General features: G+C 43.5%; 1 long non-coding RNA gene across 1 annotated transcript; it reads right to left on the bottom strand.

The window, feature by feature from the left end:
- Positions 1-1,956: 1,956 nt before the first annotated feature.
- Positions 1,957-2,460, bottom strand: LOC147645350 (uncharacterized). The gene is made up of 2 exons (XR_015282403.1): positions 2,289-2,460; positions 1,957-2,178 (listed from the first exon to the last, which is right to left on the bottom strand). It is a non-coding gene; the product is annotated as an uncharacterized LOC147645350 (long non-coding RNA).
- Positions 2,461-6,484: the final 4,024 nt, after the last annotated feature.

Genomic DNA, 6,484 nt, shown 5'->3' with positions numbered 1-6,484 from the left:
TGTGGGGATTTGGGCCATGCAAACAGATGTTTCTTCTCTGGGAATGGCTGATTCCTTTGGTGTGTCTCCTCCTGAAATTGCTGTGCACCAGGGCTGGTGCTGGAGCTGCAGCAGCACAAAGTTACCAGGGAGCCGTGTGGGAGCCAGTGGGAATCATTTCTTTGCTGCTTTGGATGAAAAGTTGTGACATGAATCTCAGTGTCAGGGAGGTGCCACGTTCATGCTGCTGCAGTGCCCACACACTGTGTCTGGAGACAGCTCAGGAGAAAAGGAAGAAAAGCCAGGATGAAATCCCATGTGCTACTGAACTCTATCAGAAAGTGCTTGGAGTGAAGTGTGTGAAGTGACTGGGGAGAGCTGGATAGAAGGGACAGCTCTGAGCAGTGTGTGGTACATCATGACATCCTTGCAGTGATCTTTGCACAGAGATGAAAAAGTATCAGTTTGCATGGCCTGAATCTGTGGGTCTGGAAATTCTGCGTGTTGCCCAAGCTGTGCTGAGCTCACCTGGCTCTGAAATAGCTGAAATATCATCTCTGCACCTTAGGCAGGAAGAGCATCAGAGTTGTGAAGAGATGAATAAAAATCAGTTGTAACCCAGGAGCAAACCTTGGCAATAGACATGTGTGGCAGGTGAGGACACTGAAAGCTTTCATTCTTGTCCTGGGAGAATGAATTCAGCAATAAAAAATCCTGTCTCTTGGCATTAAAATACTTTAGTTTCAGCTCTGCCCCAGCCCATCAATGTCCCTGTGTGGTTGGGGGTTGTTCTCCCCCTGTAGCTCTCTGCAGGTTGGTGCTAATTCAAGATGTTCTGGCAGGTTCCAAGGTTTTGGTGCCCGAGCAGGGAGTGCAGAACAGGGATTACAAGTGCTGACATTTGCTGGGCTAGAAAGTCCAAGGGACAAATTTGTGCCAATTAAGGTCTCCCCTTTAACTAGGAGGAACAATTGATGTTGTGCTTGTAGCAGAGTGTGGTGAGAGAGGGGGTTTCCAAAGGAAATCTTGGTGCATGTGGGCCAGAGGCCCCTGTGCTGAGGCTCCCTCCAGGCTGGCTCCAGCCCCTCAGGGTGCCCAGGAAGCAGGCTGCCCGCAGCCCAGTGCAGCCTCCTTAGCCCTGGGGCGAGCCAGGGAAGAGCCATGGATGAGGCTGAGCCCTGCTCCCATGTGGGATGCCATGGGACAGGGCCCACTGGGATTTGCCCCTCCAGCTACCAAGTGTGTGCAGAGAAATTGCAAGGAGAGGGTGAGCTCTGTCAGTGGGACCCCCTGTGCACAGGGAGCCCACTCCTGGGGTGGCTGTGCCAGCTCCCGCAGGGACATCCAGCCCTGGGAACCTGGAGCGAGTGGAAAGCACAACTTTGCAAATGTGCCCGAGGCAAATGCAAAGAGAACTGGGGTGTGAAAAACAAAGAATGTTTATTGGTAGAAGAAAAGGAACAAGAATGAACTACACAACATATTTACATTGTAAGAATATTGGTAACAACAACAAAAAACTATAGAACCTATTTACCTAAGAACATATCTAACAAAACTATATGGAACGTATTTACAGAACACTTAAGCAAACTCTAAAACATCTATCAGAACACAACAACTGTAAAACGTATATACAGCAGGGTGGCATCTGTGTCCGGGATGTGCCTCAGTCCTGGAAGAAAAACAAGTAGCACGGTCAGTGCAATCAGGCATGGAGGGGTGTTCCATGTGCTGCCAGGCTGGGACACTGGCACAGTGGGACTCTGCTGCCAGAAGTGAGGCTGGCTGGGGCTGGGGGCTGTGGCCCAGGCACTGGAACAGGGCTTGTGTGGCCCAAAGCAAGCCCAGGCCAGGCCAGGGATGGCCAGCAGAATCCAGTGCATGGGCTAGCGTGTCCCTGAGCAGGGAGTGCCCAGCCCAGCCCCAGGCTGGCAGCAGGGGACCCACTCTGCTTGTGGGGAGCACCTGCCTGTTCTACTGCTGGCATCGCTCTTCACCCAACACCATGTCCTCCTCCTTGTCTTTTGCATCAATCTCCATCTCCTCAATATTGTCTTCCACGTCCACCTCCATTTCTTCCTCTGTCACATCCACATCCATTTCTTCCTCTCCCGTCTCCTCTCCATCCACTTCCATTTTCTCTTCAGTATCCATCTGTGTATCCACCTCCATCTCCTCCTCTGTGTCTGTGCCAGCCTGCAGAGGTAGCAAAATCTCCCAGTGGGTCCCTTTCCCACACTATCCCACAGAGCTCCAGCCCAGCCAGGCAGCTGCGGGGTGTCCACCTCCGTGGAATAGTACCATACCTTCTTTGGAGCAAATGAAGACATCCTGCAGGGATGGAGAGCAAAATGCACACACTGGGGAGCTTTTGGGACTGCTGGGGGTATGAGGGAGCAGGTGACAACAAGGTGACAGGGGTAGGCCTGGAGCAGGGTGAAGAGCGTGCTGACACAAGGAGCCAAGGGTTGTGTTGTGGCCGTTGCTGGATGCTGGAAGTTCTAGCTGGAGCGTGCACTGTGACATCAGTGCCAGGAGCCCAGGCCCAGGCTGAAGTGGACAAGGGAGATGCTAGAATGATGGAATCCCTGGGTGCTTGGGCTTGGAAGGGACCCTAAAGACCATCTTGTTCCAAGCTGAGCAGTCTTCCCCCAGAACAGGTTGCTCAGAGCCCCGCTCCCAGCTGGCCTTGGATGTTGCCAAGGATGGAGCATCCCCAGCCCCTGTGCCCAGCCTGGGCCAGTGGCCCAGCAGCCTGAGTGGAAAAGAGCAGCTGCATTAGATCCAACTTCAATCTCACTCCTGCAGTTGAAAGCCTTCTCCTCTCTGTGCCCATCTTTCCTAGAGCTGCAGGGAGGCCTCCCCAGCCCCTTCTCTTTCCAGGCTGAGCATCCCCAGCCCCACATGGACAGCACTCAGATCCGTGGGGGTCGAGGCTAAAGGGTGGCAAACGGCATCAGGAAGTGAGAGATGGAAGCTTTTGGAGATGGAAGGTTTGCCTCTAAATGGAGAAAAGAAATGAAAGTGGAGGGGAAAATGGTGGGACTCTGGCTCTGTTCTAACTGGGGGAAAATTTTCTTCTCTTCTGTTGTGCTGATCGATGTGTTGTTGTTTGAAAGGAGGTTTGGCAAAATATCCATTGTCTTCTCCATTAATAAAAAAATCCCACAAAATTCCAGCGAAATCTGACAAAAATCCCACAAAATGGCAGAAAAATCCCACAAAATTCCCTAAATTTTGTTTAAATCACACAAATTGTAGAAAAATTCCACAAAATTGCAGAAAAAATCCACAAAATTCCAGAAGAATTCCACAAAAATTAATGAAAAATCTCATAATTCTTTAATTTTTCTTTAAATCCCACAACATTCTAGAAAAAATGAACAAAATTCAGCAAAAAACCCCAACAAAATTCCCTGAATCTCCTCAAATTCCCACGACTAAACTCCAAACTCCATCCAACAAAAATCCCTCAAAATTCTTGAAATCTCCTGAAAATCCCACAAAATTTCAGAAAATTCCACAAAATTCCTGAAAACTTTCAAAAAATTCCACAAATAATCCACAAAATTCTACAAAAAACTTTAACTAAATTCTCTAAATTACCTCAAATTCCCACAAAATTGCAGAAAAGCTCCACAAAATTCCCTAAATCTACTCAAAATCCCACCAAATTCCAGAACTATACCACAAAATCTCCTCCAGTTTTCAAAGACAGCCAGGAATAGCCCTCAAAATTCCAGAAAAAATCCACAAAATTTCAGAAAAATCCCACGGTTTCCCAAATCACTTCAAAATTCCTCAAAATTCCCTAAATTTTCTCAAAATTGCTTCAAATTCAAAAAAACCCTACAAAATTTCACAAGAATTCCACATAAATATTTAAATTTTCTCAAAATTCCACGGAATTCCACAAAAATCCTACAAAAATCCCACAAAAATCCCACAAAAGTCCACAAAAATCCAGGAAAATCTCACAGAATTCCTTAAGTCTCTTCAAAATTCTACAAAATTGCACAAAAAATGTTCAAAATTCCACAAAAAAATCCACAAAACTCCAGTAAAATCTGATAAAATTCTACAAAAATCTCACAGAATTCAAGAAAAATTGCACAAAATTTGCAGTAAAAATTGATAAAATGACACAAAAATCCCAATAATCCCATGTAATTCTACAAAAATGCCACAGAATTCTTCAAATTTTCATAAAATCTACAAAAATCCAGAAAAACTCCCACAAAATTCCCTAAATCTATTCAAAATCCCAGCAAATTCCAGAACTGTACCACAAAATCTCCTCCAGTTTCCACAGACGGCCAGAAATAACCCTCAATATTCCAGAAAAAAACCACAAAATTCCAGAAAAATCCTTCAAAGTTCCACAAAAATCCCACAAAAATCCCACTAAATTCCCCAAATCTACTGAAAATCCCACAAAATTCCAGAAAAAATTCCATGAAATTCCCTATATCTCCTCTAAGTCCTTACAAAATTTCAGAAAAATCTCACGGTTTCCCAAATCGCCTCAAAATTCCTCGATATTCCCTAAATTTTCTCAAAATTGCATAAAATTCAAAAAAACCCTACAAAATTCCAAAAGAACTCTACAAAAATATTGAAATTTTCTCAAAATTCCTCGAAATTCCAGAAAAATTCCACAAAAATCCCACAAAAGTCCACAAAAATCCAGGAAAATCTCAAAGAATTCCTTAAGTCCCTTCAAAATCCCACAAAATTCCACAAAAAATGTTCAAAATTCCACCAAAAATTCACAAAACTCCAGTAAAATCTGATAAAATTCTACAAAAATCTCACAGAATTCAAGAAAAATTCCACAAAATTGCAGTAAAATCTGATAAAATGACACAAAAATCCCAATAATCCCATGTAATTCTACAAAAATACCACAGAATTCTTCAAATTTTCATAAAATCTACAAAAATCCAGAAAAAATCCCACAAAATTCCCTAAATCTACTCAAAATTCCACCAAATTCCATAAAACTATACCACAAAATCTCCTCCAGTTTCCACAGATGGCCAGAAATAACCCACAAAATTCCAGAAAATTCCACAAAATTCCTGAAAACTTTCAAAAAATTCCACAAATAATCCACAAAATTCTACACAAAAACTTAACTCAATTCTCTAAAGTACCTCAAATTCCCGCAAAATTCCACAAAAACTCCACAAAATTCTCCAGATCTACTCAAAATCCCAGCAAATTCCAGAACTATACCACAAAATCTCCTCGTTTCCACAGACGGCCAGAAATTACCCACAAAATTCCAGAAAAAATCCACAAAATTCCAGAAAAATCCATCAAAGTTCTGGAAAAATCCCACAAAAATCCCACTAAATTCCCCAAATCCACAAAATTTCACAAAATTCCAGAAAAATTCTATGGTTTCCCAAATTGCCTCATAATTCCCTAAATTTTCTCAAAATTGCATAAAATTCAAAAAAAGCCTACAAAATTCCAATAGAATTCCACAAAAATATTTAAATTTTCTCAAAATTCCACAAAATTCCAGAAAATTCCACAAAAATCCCACAAAAGTCCACAAAAATCCAGGAAAATCTCACAGAATTCCTCAAGTCACTTCAAAAGCCCACAAAATTCCACAAAAAATGTTCAAAATTCCACAAAAAAAATCCACAAAACTCCTGTAAAATCTGATAAAATTACACAAAAATCTCACAGAATTAAAGAAAAATTCCACAAAATTGCAGTAAAAATAGATAAAGTGACACAAAAATCCCAATAATCCCACGTAATTCTACAAAAATCCCACAGAATTCCTCAAATTTTCATAAAATTTACCAAAATCCAGAAAAAATCCCACAAAATTCCCTAAATCTACTCAAAATTCCACCAAATTCCAGAACTATACCACAAAATCTCCTCGTTTCCACAGATGGCCAGAAATAACCCTCAAAATTCCAGAAAAAATCCACAAAATTCCAGAAAAATCCTTCAAAGTTTCACAAAAATCCCACTAAATTCCCCAAACCTTACAAAATCCCACAAAATTTCCTACATTTTCTCAAAATCCCACGTCTGATGGATTGACATTTCAAAAAACAAACACCTAAGGAAATTGAAGCTGCTGGAGGCTGAGAGGAGTTTTTCTCCTGGCCCGTAAGAGGCCATTGCTGAGAAGTGCCAGCAGTTTTGCCCATTGCAAAGTGCCATCAAGCTGGGAACAGCACTTGAAGCCCTAAGGCCGGCAATTTCTCTTGGCTCTCTTTGCTTTGCGCCTTTTGAAGAGGTAGCAGGGCTCGGCTTCAGCCTCCTTCCCCCCAGGCCAGCCAAGGCCACGGGAGGGGAGCGGGGCTGGCCGCAGCTCTGCGCTTCCCGGGGAGGATGGAGACTGGCAAGTGCCAGGAGCCCCTTCTCAGAGGCTTGGCTGGGCCTTGCACAGCGGGGCTGCCGGGCCAGGCCGCTCCCTGCCTGGCCTGCACTTTGTGCCGCTGCTTAGTTTCACCACAGGCTGCCACTA

This window comes from Cyanistes caeruleus, unplaced genomic scaffold (assembly GCF_971803275.1).
Source record: "Cyanistes caeruleus unplaced genomic scaffold, bCyaCae1.hap1.1 HAP1_SCAFFOLD_517, whole genome shotgun sequence".
Lineage (NCBI taxonomy): Eukaryota > Metazoa > Chordata > Aves > Passeriformes > Paridae > Cyanistes > Cyanistes caeruleus.
The sequence above is the reverse complement of the archived record's forward strand: the minus strand, read 5'-3'. Positions and strand labels throughout refer to the sequence as shown.